General features: G+C 40.8%; 1 pseudogene; it reads left to right on the forward strand.

Annotated features, from left to right (window-relative positions):
* The first annotated feature begins 4,893 nt into the window (after window positions 1–4,893).
* Window positions 4,894–7,857, forward strand: LOC102839724 (annotated as a pseudogene).
* Window positions 7,858–14,445: the final 6,588 nt, after the last annotated feature.

Consider the following 14,445-nt stretch of genomic DNA (forward strand, 5'->3'; position numbering starts at 1 on the left):
GACTGGTCTCTCTTGATAACTTGTCTGATCTATGAAAGATGAAGTATAGCCATTCTGACTTGTTAGGCGTTTTCCAGCTGTACTTCTTCCTGCACAGACTTGTTTGATCTTCTGGCAGTTCAGAGTAATTTTAATATTCTTTTCTAACACCATAATTCAAATACATAGATTCTTCTACCATCTTCCTTATTCACTGTCCAATTTTCACATGTATAGAAGACTTTTGTAAATACCATGGCTTCTGTCAGGTGCATCTTAGTCCTCTCAAACTCATATCTTTGTTCATGATCACTTCAAATGGTCTTTTGCAGCAGATTTGTCTAATGCAATACATCTTTTGATTTCTTGCATCCATGAGTGTTGATTGTGGTTCCAAGCAAAAATGAAGTCTTTGACAACGTCAAACTTTTCTTCACTTATCATGATGTTATTTATTTGTCCAGTTGTGAGGGCTTTTTTTTATTTTCGCTTTACATTGAGATGCAATCCATACTAAAGGCTGTAATCTTTATTAATATTTCAAGTACTCTTTACTTCCAACAGGCAAGGTTGTATCACCTGCATAATGCAGGTTATTAATGAATCTTCCTCTTAATATGTAAGATGGAAAATTATAATACCACTCCATACACAGACATACACACTCATACACAAACACACACAGCATCAGTGACAAGAAGAAAAGAGGAGTGAATTTAATAGAAGGGACTGGTGAAGTACAGTAAAAAGACAAGAGTATTTCAAATGTTGGATATTCATGGCAGAGTGAAGACAGAGGTAGAGATGCTTAGGAATTGGCTTATTAATATTAAAGGCAGCTAGAGTGTGTTTTCTACTGTCTCACTATCATCTTTGCTTTTTCTGAATTTCACAATTGCTAACTCCTTCTTGCATTTAAATGCTCCTGCTTTGTAATGATGATTCTATCTACACATCAAATTAGTTTTCATCCCAGATCTGTGACTCTACTTCTTTTTTCTCCTTCTACTTTTTCATGCCCCTAGTTAACAACCTGTGATATGCAGATGATACAACCTTGCTTGCTGAAGGTGAAGAAGACTTAAAATGGGCACAGAACATGAACAGACACTTCACCAAGGAGGAGATCCAGGCAGCTAACAAACATATGAAGAAATGTTCATGATCACTAGCCATTGTTGTTGTTGTTAAGTACCATGGAGTCGGTTATGACTCATAATGACCCTGCACAGGGTTTCCAAAGCTGTAAATATTTATGAGAGCAGAATGTCTCATCGTTCGAACCACTGATAGTTTTGAACTGCCGACCTTGAGGTTAGCAGCCTGATTCGTAACCACTATGCTATGAAAATCAAAACAACAATGAGATATCATCTCACACCATCAATAACAGCAAAGATAAAAAAAGGTAGGAGACAATAAATGCTGGTGAGGATGTGGAGAGACTGGGATGCTCCTGCATTGCTGGTGGGATGGCAAAATGGTCCAGTCTCTTTGGAAAGCAATATGGTGTTTCCTCAGAAGTCTGGGAAAAGAAATACCTTATGATCCAGCAATTCCTCTACTTGGTATTTACCCACAAGAAATATGAGCCATAACACAAGAAGATATGTGCACACCAAAGTTCATAACAGCACTATTTACAATAGCAAAAAGATGGAGATAGTCTAAGTGCCAATCAACTGAAGAATGGATAAACAAACTGTAGTACATACACACAATAAAATATTATGCTACCTTGAAGAATAACAAGAAAGCTGCAAGCCACCGCATAACATGGATGAACTTTGAGTACATTATGTTGAGTGAAATTAGTCAGTCACAAAAGGAGAAATACTTCTTAGGACAACTACTGTAAAAGACTAAGAAAAAGAACCCAAATTAAAAGGGGGGAGGGCAGATTCTTTGCTGGCTACTGGGATGTGGTGGTGGGGGGAGGAGAAGGTGGAGCACAGAGCAGGGATTAGACACAGGACAGTTTGGGTGCTAGGGAGGGGAGCAATATACAAGAAGGGGGAGGGGAAAAGAAGAACAAAGCAGATGGGAAAACAACTAGGCAGGTTTTGCATGGTATAAGTGGGACAGAAGTAAATAATGATGTATGTACAACCTTGGAACAATAGGGCTCTAGATACAGGGATTGAGACATGATTGGAATGGGAAAAATAATGTTAAGATGCTTGGTTATCTTTTGAATCTTGGTTTCCCTGGAACACCATTATAAAATTAACACTTGAGGGGGAGAGAAAGGAATAGCCAGAAATATCACCATAGAAAGCTTGTAAGTCTGACTTCTGCCTATAACTTTTTGGAATACCTAAAATGGGGCTACAATGTGCCCACTGAAGGAAGCTTCCTGTGGAGCCTTTGTATTTTATAAGACCATAGATGGACTCCTGAACCCCATCCAGAATCTTCTGAGGTGAGAAATTTCCACTTGAAAGGACAAGCAGACCAGCTTGGAGTGGCTAGAAGAACAGAAGATACTTCTTGAAAGAAAGACCGACAGGAAAAATACAAAACAATATAGGTAGTCCAACTGATTACTACAAGAACAAGCAAGTTGCTCACCTAGGAGACATCAAGGCAAGTGCTTGGGTCCCCTTGGGGCAAACCCCCTTCTAAGACTAAGACTCAGTGGGAATATTTGCTCTGGTTGGTGACTCGTTCATCACCGATAAGGGGAAAAACAGCAATGAAGCTGTGAGCTAAGCCCTACAACGTTCAATAGACTCCTGTGAACCCAGGTGGAAACCTGGTTGGCCAGCTGTGTGGCAAGACCTAGAGACTCTTGGGCCCAGAATCAGTGACATATCCACAGAGACCTAGAGTGGAGAGTGAAGTGTCCAGCTGTTAAGAAGAAAGGGCATATGCACAAGAACACCCACACTTACAGATAATATCCACTTGACCTGGCTTCAGTGACTGGATGATCAGAGCTCAACTACAAGAAGAGGACAAAAAGAGTAATCTGATATAATTTGATGAACTTGACCTACACCTATGGATATAGTAGCTCCAAATAGGGAACAAATATTTACAGTGAGGCTCATTCTCACCCCCTCCATACACAGAATAGACAGGGATGGGCAACTTGGACATTGGTTACCCAAAATGAGGTGGCTTCAAAGGCAAGAAGTGACTGGCTTACAAGCTGTCAAGAGGGAGCCTAGATCCAGAGGGTATGAAGGAATGTAGAATCTCCACTGAGTAGTATCCAATCTGTCTGGATGGGGCTAATGAAAGGAGATGGGGACAGGTCCATTCTGGTAAAATATGAATAATTGTTAATAGGACTGAATGTGAGGGTTGGAGATGTAAAGGTGCACATTTTGTAGCAAAAGGAGGGTATTGACTATGCAGCCCAGGAGCTGAGGTCCTTGGAATCATCAAGGGAAAAGAGCGGAATACGAGGCCCTACCCAGATAAACAGTGACACCAGAGATCGAGGCAGAGATGATGATGTGGAGAGATGGAGCGGTAGGGGACTCTAGTCCCATAGAGGGAGAAGGGATATGTGCTGACAACTGGGGGACAGGCTTGCAGGATGTACTCTTTGGTTGGCTGATGATGCATGGAGGGGATTGTAACCATGGCAATGAAATTATATATGATAGGATGAATGTAAAGCTCATGTTCTCCCATGTAAACCATCTTATAATTCACAATAAAACATTAAAAAAAAATTATATCACACAAAAGTTATTTTTTCCTGTTTTTCTTCCTCTTTGAGATGCTGTCAAAGGCTATGATTATTATAGCAAAGAGGTACTGTATTTCTATTGTGAGTGGAATGCAAAAAGCATCTCAGTTTTCTGCCCCTTGACATCATTTAACCCTGATCCACCTGGAACCTTCTCCCTCCAGACTTCTTGTCATGTGAAAAACTGTACAATAAAAGGTTATTTTGCTTTTCTCTGTCTTACAACAGAAAAAGCATCTGAATGGTTTTGGATTGTCCAGTTACACACTTGCCCTGAATTTTTGGGTTTGATACCAACAGAGTCATATCAGTGTCCCTTTCAGAGCTGAAATCACAAGCTATTAAACTCAGGGATTTTTAACTACCAGAATTCCTATCACATAGAAAGCAATTCTACAGAAAGAGTGAAGAATGAAATTGATACCCAGAAATAAAACAGGAGTATGAGACAAAAAAAGAGGCCAGATATTTCTGAAGCCTAGCATTTCCTGATACTATGAACAATCTTGGCCTTCCTCCAATCATAACTACCAGTTTTTCATAGCTCATCCTTCCATTAAAATCCCTCATTTTCTTAAACCAATTCAAGTTGTATTTCTTTCATTTATACGCTAAGTACTTTAATTAATAAGATCCTATTTTCCTTCTTCCAGACATTACCATTCCCTAATCCCTAAGTGCCATCCTCTCTTACTTTTCATCACTTTCTGCCAAGGGGCTGGAATCCAATTCCATGACTCCAAACACCCATGGTGATTATGAGCTAGCCCTGCAGTCAGACACACCTGGATTCACATTCTGGTTCTGTTACTTACCAGCAACGAATGTTGGCAAGAAACCATCTTTAAATGCCATTTACATTCTCTCAACAAGAAGGATCATAATGCATTAATCTCATGTGGTTGTAAGGATTAAATGAGCAGGTATATGTAGAAAAATTAAGGATAGTTAACACATTGTAAACACTTATGTAATGTTTTATTTATCATCACTTAGGCAAATATTATAATCTCTAGGCTGTGAGTTATAGGGTTGCAGTACTAAAGGAAGAGTGTAGAATCCATCTTCTCACGGGGCCTCTCATAGAACATACTAAACTCCTGGTCAGGGATACATTACAGAGCTTCAGTTTGCCATATTGTGGTACCTTGTGAGTTACTGTGATACTGGAAGCTATGCCACCAGTATTTTAAGTACCTAAAGAGTCACCAATGGTATGCAGTGTTCAGAGTAGCTTTCAGACTAAGACAGACAAGGAAGATGAAAAAGTGTATCGCTTGTAAAGGTGAGCCGCTAAAATCCTAGATGAGCCTCTCAGATGTGAAGGCACTCAAAATAAAGTAGGGAATAGTTGCCTCCTCAAAGGAGAGCTGCTCCTAATGATTTGGCCAGACCAAAGTTTTCAGGACCTTTATTTGCTGTTGGGCACAAGTCAAAATGAGGAGAAACAGCTACAAGCATTCATTAATGATCATAACAAGAAATGCATGAAGTATGAAACTAAGAAAACTTGATGCCATCAAAATTGAAACAGAACACATAAAAGTCAACATCCTAGGCTGCAAACCTGGGGGCTGAGGCGGCACGCACTGGGTATGGGGAGGTGCCGCCCCTAGTGGCTGAGGAGCAGGAAACGCAGCTCAGAGGGTTGCGCAGCCACCCTCAGGAAGCTTCTGGAGGAAAGGCATCAGGTGGCCCCCGACACCCCCCATCCTAAAGCGGGGTGCGGGGTCATCGACCCTTGGAAGAAGTTGGGCGACCTGGGGAGATCCCAGAGACAGGTGGCCCCGTTTGTGCAGCGGGTATGAGCAAGGTGGCATGCGACCCAGGAGCAAAAACCCCTATGCCGGTTCCCTGCTACCCGTGCCATCTTTACTCTGACACCTGGCCCTAAGCAGATGCATCACAGATAAATGAAATTAACCTGAATCGGTGGGGATGGAGTAGTGGCAATTCCCAACCTCGGTCCCTTCTTGGGTTCTCTGCCTTCTGCTTTGTCTCTGATGATCCCTATGGACATTGGCAACCAAGGGGTGATGTGTAGATTACCAGAAAGAAACTATACCCTACCTCTATCACCCTACCCTCACCTGGTGAGCAGTTACTTCAGAACCGTTCTACCTGGCATTTTATCCTATTTAGCAGATCAGCCTTCTCTTCATTATATCCACCCCAACTCTGTAAACGTCGATGGTAGTAGTACAGCATTATCTAACGCCAATAACTCTTCAGCTCTGGATCCATATCAGTTTAATGGAAACGTTGAATTAGAACCGGGCATTGTTTCCATAGACCTGCTCTGTGAACACACATGGTACCCAAAGTCTTCATCCCAGCGATGGCCATGATGTAACATTGGACATAGCAGTCACTATGGAAAATGTTTCCAGGGTTACCAGCCCAATCTCTACAGATGGGCTGTCAGAGGATCTTACAATGGATGGAGTTGCAGGAGAACATTTCCAAATCCCAAATGACTCCAGAGGTCATGAACCTCTGTTTGTGGATTCTGTGAGCAACAACCTTGCAGCAGACACTGTAGGACGTGGTGGTGTGATGTCCATTCATGGGAATGGCCTGGAACTCCCTGTGGTCATGGAGACAGACCACATAGCAAGCCTTGTCAATGGGATGTCTGATAATGCCCTCAGTGACTCCATCCACACTGTGACCATGAGCACCAACTCTGTAAGCATGGCACTCTCTACCTCACACAATCTCCCCTACCTAGAATCTGTTTCCCTCTATGAAGTTGGCCTCAGCCTAGAACCTGTGGCGGTCTCCTCCATCACCGAGGAGGTTGCTATGGGGACAGGTCATGTAGCCGTATCTTCAGACAGTCTTACTTTTGTACCACCTTCACTGCAAATGGAAGACTCCAATTCAAACAAGGAAAATATGGCAAACTTGTTTACAATTTGGTGCACTCTCTGTGACAGAGCCTACCCCTCAGACTACCCTTACCAAAGACCAGTGACTTTTGTACCAGACACCCCGATAGAGAGTAAAACCAGGTTTTCCCTCACAAAGCAGCTTGTTCTCTGCCAGTCCAATGTGGGAACTGAAGTTGGTGTGTGGACTGGAGAAACCATTCCTGTGCTTTGGGCACCTGATTGGTCAGCAGAGTCATTCCATGGAAGTAGCGGACTAGACAGATAAGGCTGTTAACCAGACCTGGAAGATATACCACAACAGTGTCTGGAGTTCTGTACCATCACCATTGACAAGAACAAATGTAACTGGATGATGTTTGTGTGCAAAGCTCAGACCCAGGAAGAGCAAAATTTGGTGGCTTATCCTCATGATGGAAAAAAATCTACTTCTGTACCTCCCAGGATATCCCTCCAGAAAACGAATTGTTTTTTTTTACTATACCTGGGATTATGCTCAACAGATTGGTGTTCCTGAACACCCAGACATGCACGTCTGTAATTGTGGCAAGAAGTGCAATTCCGATTCTGAGTCCAAAGCCCACCTGACCAGCCATATTCACAACCATCTGCTGAACCACAGCAGCAGACATGGTCCGAGCCACAGCAAAGAAAAGAAGTGCAAGTGCTCCATGTGCCCCAAGCGTTCATCTCTCCTTCCAAACTTCATGTCCACTTTATGGGTTACATGAGCATGAAGCCCTACAAGTGTGACTTCTGTAGTAAGGCTTTCAGTAACCCCAGCAATCTTCAGACCCACCTCAAGGTCTATACAGGTCAGAAGAATTACAGATGCACTTTGTGTGACAAGTCCTTCACCCAGAAGGCCCACATGCTCATCCACAGAGGCAAGAAGAACCTCACTTGTGATTGCTGTGGCAAGTGGTTTCTGCAGAGACAGGACCTGAAGCAGCACATGCTCATACACACACAAGAATGTCAGATCAACGTCCCAAGTGCAGTAAGTTGTTCTTGAGAACAAATCACTTGAAGAAGCATCTCAATTCTCATGAAGGAAAATGGGATTATGTCTGTGAAAAATGCACCAAGGTTTATCTAACCAAAAACCATCTTACCCACCACCTGAAAACCTGCAAGGGGCCCATCTCCAGCTCCTTGGCACAAGAGGAGGAAGATGAGGATGACTCAGATGAGGAAGACCTGGATGACACTGTGGGAATGGAATACTGTAGGGTTAACAGTGTTGTGTTTTCAACAGATGAGTCTCTCTCTGCTCAGAAATAACAAGAAAAAGCAGCACACTATTTTAGATGGAAACTGCAAAATGGAAAAGCATAGATAGCCAGTCATCCACTACAATGGCTCTTATAGAAAATGGGGATGAGGAGATCACACCTGGAAGAGAGTTCTAAGTCAGGCACCTCCAAGAGCTGGGATGCAGCAGAGGGAGTTACTGACTTGGCCTGCAACTAAACTTCAAGCAGCTCCTGCCTTCCCTGCGCCCTGCTGCTGAGTGTGGCTGCAGTTCCTTCCATCGCCAAAACTCATGCTGGGGAGCATTCAGATAGATCTTGTTTCCCAAATTTTCAGCAGGCTCCTAGAAGGTGAATAAAAAAAGGGGCTTCCAAGCAACAGGCAGTCATGGAGAGATGCCTGGGCTACTGGCCAGGAAAGGAACCTGGTTCTTATGTAGAAATCACTCTAGATTTAGACACATTCCATGTATCTCCAGTGAATTCCAAATTATTCAGGCCAAGGGGGCCTGAATACCCAAGTAATGCCTTCTGAGTTGTCTCCTGACTGTGGTGCCTTAGCCCATGGAAGGGGCGAAGGAGAGACTTTCATGTTCATAGTGCCTCCATCTATGCAAAGTATGGAGACCCCATTTGCCATTGAAATGATGTCCACTTCATAGTAAATGGTTCTCAGTGCCCTGAGACATTCCTCACTTGTGTGGTTGAGGACCTCACTGGTCTTCAAGGTGGAGGTACACTCTGGTCACCACTGGACCTGTTTTCAGGATTACAGTTGATTCAATCCATCCGTTCACCCAGCAGCTGCCTCACAAACATCCCTGGCTTCCAGCAAGAAGAAGACACATCCCTCAGTTGACAGGGTTTGTAGAGCAGGCGTTCTGGTGCAACCTCCGGGGTGGAGTCAGGTGGACTCGGGTGGGAAGGTTTTGCTGCTAATGGATTTATGGAATGAATGTATTTAATTCAAAGCTATATTCCACTAGGAAGGATTAAAATTTAAAATTTTTTTAAACAAAAAAATCAATATCCTAGGCATTGTTGTTGTTATGTGCTGTGGAGTCAGTTCCGACTCACAGTGACCCTGCATAGGGTTTCCGAGGCTGTAAATCTTTACGGGAGCAGAAAGCCTCATCTTTCTCCCACGGAACAGTTGGTAGTTTCAAACTACTGACCTTGTGGTTCCCAGCCAGATTCGTAACCACTACGCTACCAGAGATCCTTATCCTAGGCATTAGTGAGTGAGCTTGTATTAGCTGTTTTGAGTATGACAACCCTATGGTTAACTATGTCACGAATGACAAATTGAAGAGGAATGGCCTTTCATTCATCAACATCATAAAGAGCATTTCAAGAGCTACTTGAAGTATGATGTTGCCTGTCATAGGATAATATCTATACCACAATTACGCAAATTTTTGCACCAATCACTAAAGCCAATGATAAAGAAACTAAAGAATTCTACAAACTTCTTCCCACCACTCTTCTAAGAACTTGTCATACTGTGATCGCTTCCATGATGCTGTGATGTTAGAAGTTATGACACTATTATATTGAATGCCAGCAGGGTCACCCATAGTGGATAGGTTTCAGCTGAGCTTCCAGACAAAGACTCAGAAAAAGAAGAGATGGGCTACTTCCAAATATTTAGTCACTGAAAATCTTATGAATAACAGTGAATCACTGTCAGATAGCATCACAATAGTGAATATTAAAACATGCTGAATAGCACCTGGATATTGTCAGGTACAGTGCAAGAAGATGAACCCCTAAGGTTTGAGAGCACTCAAAATATGACTGGGGGAGAGCTGCCTCCTCAATGTAGAGTTGACTGTGATAATGCAAATAGAGTAAAACTTTCAGGACCTTCATTTGCTGATGGTGCAAAACTCAAAATGAAGAGAAACAGCTGCAAGCATCCATTAATAATTAGAACAGGGAATGTAGGAAGTACAAATCCAGGAAAATTAGACATTGTCAAAAATGAAATAGACTGGTATTCACCATTTTGAATCTGAAAATCACGTTGTTTACTATGCTGTAAATGAGAAATCAAAGAGGAATGGCATTGTATTCATCATTAAGAAGAACATTTCAAGATTTATCTTGAAGTATAATACCGTCTGTAATAATATAATATCCATATACCTACAAGGAAGACCAGTTAATACCACTGTTATTCAATTGTATACATCAAACTCTAAAGCCAATATGATGAAACTGAATAATTTTACCTGATTCTTCAGTCTGAAATTGATCAAACATGCAATCAAGATGCATCGATAATTACTGATGATTCAAATGCAAAGGTTGGAAACAAAGACGTAGGATCAGTAGTTGGAAGATATGGTCTTGGTGATAGAAATGATGATTAAGATCACATGATAGAATTGTGCCACTCCAGACTAATTCACTTTAAATGCTGTTTTTAAAAAACATAAAAGATGATTATGCACATGGTCTTCATCAGATGGAATACAGGGAAATCAAATTGACTACATCTGTAGAAAAAGACAATGGAAAAGCTCCACATAATCAGCCAAAACAAGATCAGGGTAGACAGTGGAACAGAGGATCAAATGCTCATGTAAAAGTTTAGGCTGAAGCTGAAGAAAATTAAACCACGTCCAAAGAGCCAAAATATGACAATGAACATATCCCATTTGAATTTAGAGATCATCTTAAGAACAGATTTGATATAAAATGACTGAAAACAAGAAGAGTTGTAGGATGGCATCAAGAACATCATACAAGAAGAAAGCAAAAGATCTTTAAGAAGATAGTAGGCATGAACAGACCAAAATGTATGCCAAAAGAGACTCTAAAACTTGCTCTCTAGAGTAGAAATGGGACAAATAAGGAAATAAAAGAGTTGAACAGAAAATTTCAAAGAGTAGCTTGAGAAGACAAAGTCAAATTCCATAATGAAATGTGCAAAGACCTGGAGTTAGAAAACCAGAAGGGAAGAACATGCTCAGCATTTCTCAAACTGAAAGAACATAGTAAAATTCCAAGGCTTCTCTTACAATATTGAAGGATTATTTGGGCAAAAATTGTATGATACAGAAAGCATGAAAGGAAGCTGGAAAGAATACATAGAGTTGCTATACCAAAAAGAAATGGTCAGCGTTCAACCATTTCAAGTGGCAGCATATGATCAAGTGTCAATGGTACTGAAGGAAGAAGTCCCAGGTGCACTGAAGGCACTGGCAAAGTACAAGGCTCTGGAAATTAAGAGAATACAAATTGAAATATTTTAACAAACTGATGCAACACTGGAGGTACCCACTCATCTATGCCAAGAAATTTAGGAGACAGCTACCTGGCCAATTGATTGAGAGACCTATATTTGTGCCCATACCAAAGAGAGGTGACCAAACAGAATGCAGAAATCATCAGACAATATCATAAATATTACATGCAAGTAAAATTTTGCTAAAGAGAATTCAAAAATGGCTGCAACAGTACATTAACAGGGAACTGAGTGAGGTTCAAGTCAGATTCAGTGGAGGGCATGGAACAAGGAATATCACTGCTGACTTCAGGTGGTTATTGGCTGAAAGCAGAGAATTCCAGAAAGATATTTACCTGTGCTTTATTCATTATTCAAAGACTTTAAGCTGTGTGGATCATGACAAAGCATGGAACACATTAAGGAAAATGAGTATTCCAGGTCATTTATTCATATTCATGAGGAACTTGTACATAGACCAAGAGGCAGTTATTTTAACAGAACAAGGGGACACTGAGTGATTCAAAATCAGGAAAGGTGTGCACCATGGTTGTATTCTTTCACCATACTTATTCAATGTGTGGACTCCTAGTTTGGTGCTGTAGGATCAGCAATGGATTTTGACCCACAAGGTCAGCAGATCAAACTCACCAGTTGCTCCTCTGAAACCCTATACGCAATCGATCACTATGAGTTGGAACCAACTCAATAGCACTGAATAACAACAGCAAGATTCAATCTGTACACTAAGCAAATAATTTGAGAAGCTGGTTTATATGAAGAAGAGCATGGCATGAGGATTGGAGAAAGACATTAACAACCTATGATATACAGATGACATAATCTTGCTTGCTGAAAGTGAAGAGGACTTAAAATGCTTATAGATGAAGATACAAGACCCAAGCCTTTGGTATGGACTGCACCTCATTGTAAAGAAACAAAAATTCTCACCACTGGACCAATAAACAACATTCATATACATGGAGAAGCGATTGAAGTTGTCAAAGACTTATTTTTGCTTAGATCCACCATCAACACTTCAGCAGCAGTCAAGAAATCAAACAATGTACTGCATTAAGCAAATCTGCTGCACAAGACTTCTTTAATGTGTTCAAGAGCAAAGATGCCAGTGTAAAGATTAAAATGTGCCTGATTGAAGCCATGATATTTTCAATAGTTTCATATGTATGTGAAGCTGGACATTGAATTAGGAAGACCACAGAAGAATTTATACATTTGGGTTGCAGTTTTGGAGAAGAGTTAAAAGTACCATGGGCTGGTAGAAGAACAAACAAATCTGTGTTGAAAGAAGTACAACCAAAATGTTCCTTGGGAGCAAGGATGACAACATTTAATTTATCATTTTTCAGACATATTGTCAGGAGGGCCCAGTCCCTAAAGAAGGACAGCTTTCTTGATGATGTGGAGGATTATCAGAAAATAGGAAGAACCTCAAGGAAATGGGTTGGCACATTGGCAGCAGCAATGGACTCAATCCTAACAATGATTGTGAGGATAGCACAGGACCAGAGTGTTTTGTTCTGTTGTGCATAAGGTTGCTATGAGTCAGAATGAACTTGGCAGCTCCTAACAACAACACCAAGTTCAGTTTGAAATTCATCAAATACGTAATCAAAATGCATTGATAATTACTAGTGATTGGCATGCAAAAATTGTAAACAAAGAGGAAAGATTGGTAGTTAGAGAATATGGCCTTGGTAAGAGAAACAGTGCTGAAAATCACATGGTAGAATTCTGGAAGAGCAAAGTCTTATTCATTATATATACCTTTTTTTAAAACAACATAAAATAAAATTATACTCATGACCCTTGCCAGATGGAACAAGAAGAATCAAATTGACTATATCTATGGAAAGAGACTATTGTTATTGTTGTGCTCTGGTAGCATAGTGGTTACGAATCGGGCTGTGAACCTTAAGGTCAGTGGTTCGAAACTACCAGTCGCTCCGCTGGAGAAAGATGAGGCTTTCTACTCCCGTAAAGATTTACACCCTCGGAAACCCTGTACAGGGTCGCTATGGGTCGGAACCGACTCGATGGCACTTAACAACAACAACAATAATTAGGTGAAGTGGAGTGGTATCTAACTCATAGCCAACCCTATGGACAAGAAGAACAAAACACGGCCTGGTCCTGCCCCATCCTCACAATTGTTCTCATATTTGAGCACATTGATGCTGCCACCGTGTCCATCCATCTTGCTGTGGGTCTTCCTCTTTTTGCTCACCTTCTACATTACCAAGCATGATGTTCTTCTCCAATGATTGGTCCCCCAATAGCATGTCTGTCTGATGTATGAGAGATGAAGTCTAGCCATTCTAACTTGTAAGGAGTATTTTGACTATACTTCTTCCAACAGAGATTTGTTTTTCTAGCAGCCCATGGTACTTTTAATATTCTTCCCCAATAGTATAATTCAGATGCATCACTTTTTTCTATGGTCTTCCTTATTCATTGTCCAACTTTCACATGCATATGAGGCTATTTAAAATACCATGGTCAGGTGCACCTTAGTCCTCAAACTGATATCTTTGCTCTTGAATACTTTAGAGAGGTCTTTCTTTTACAGAAAATTTGCCAAATGTGATTTATCATTTGATAACTTAATTGGTGATTCCATAAGTGATGATGGTGGATCCATGCAAGATGAAGTCTTTGACAACGTCAATCTTTTCTCCATTTATCATTATGTTATTTAATGGTCCAACTGTGTTTTTGTATTCTTTACAAAAGAGGTGAAATTCATATTGAAGACTGTAATATTTTATTTTCATCAAGAAAGTTATAATGAGTCATCCTTCAATACTGATGCCATATTCTTCTCCATATATCCTGTTTCTTGGATGATTTGCTCAGCATAGTGATTGAAGAAATATGGAGAAAGGATACAACTCTGGTACACAGGTTATATTATCAGCCAAAACAAGATCAGGAGCATACTGTGAAACAGGCCATAAATTGTTCATATGAAAACTCAGACTTAAGATGAAAAAAAAAAAATCAAACAAGTCCATGAGAAGTCACAATATGATCTTGAGTTTATCCCACCCAAATTTGGAGACCATCACAAGAGCAGATTTGATGCATTAGACATGAATGATAGAAGATCAGAGGAATTGTAAATGACATCAACATCATACATGAAGTAAGCAAACAGTCATTAGGAAGACAAGTCAAAAATAGATGTCAGAAGAGACTCTGAAACTTGCTCTTGAATATTATTGTTGTTGTTAAGTGCCTTCAAGTTGGTTCTGACTCAAAGGAGCCCATTATAGGGTTTCCGAAGAGTTGCTGGTGAATTGATCTTCGGTTCAAACCGGCCTTGTAGTTCAAACTGAGCTTGAGGTCTAGTGCATTATCCCACAG

This window comes from Chrysochloris asiatica, unplaced genomic scaffold (genome assembly GCF_000296735.1).
Source record: "Chrysochloris asiatica unplaced genomic scaffold, ChrAsi1.0 scaffold00088, whole genome shotgun sequence".
Classification (NCBI taxonomy): Eukaryota; Metazoa; Chordata; class Mammalia; order Afrosoricida; family Chrysochloridae; genus Chrysochloris; species Chrysochloris asiatica.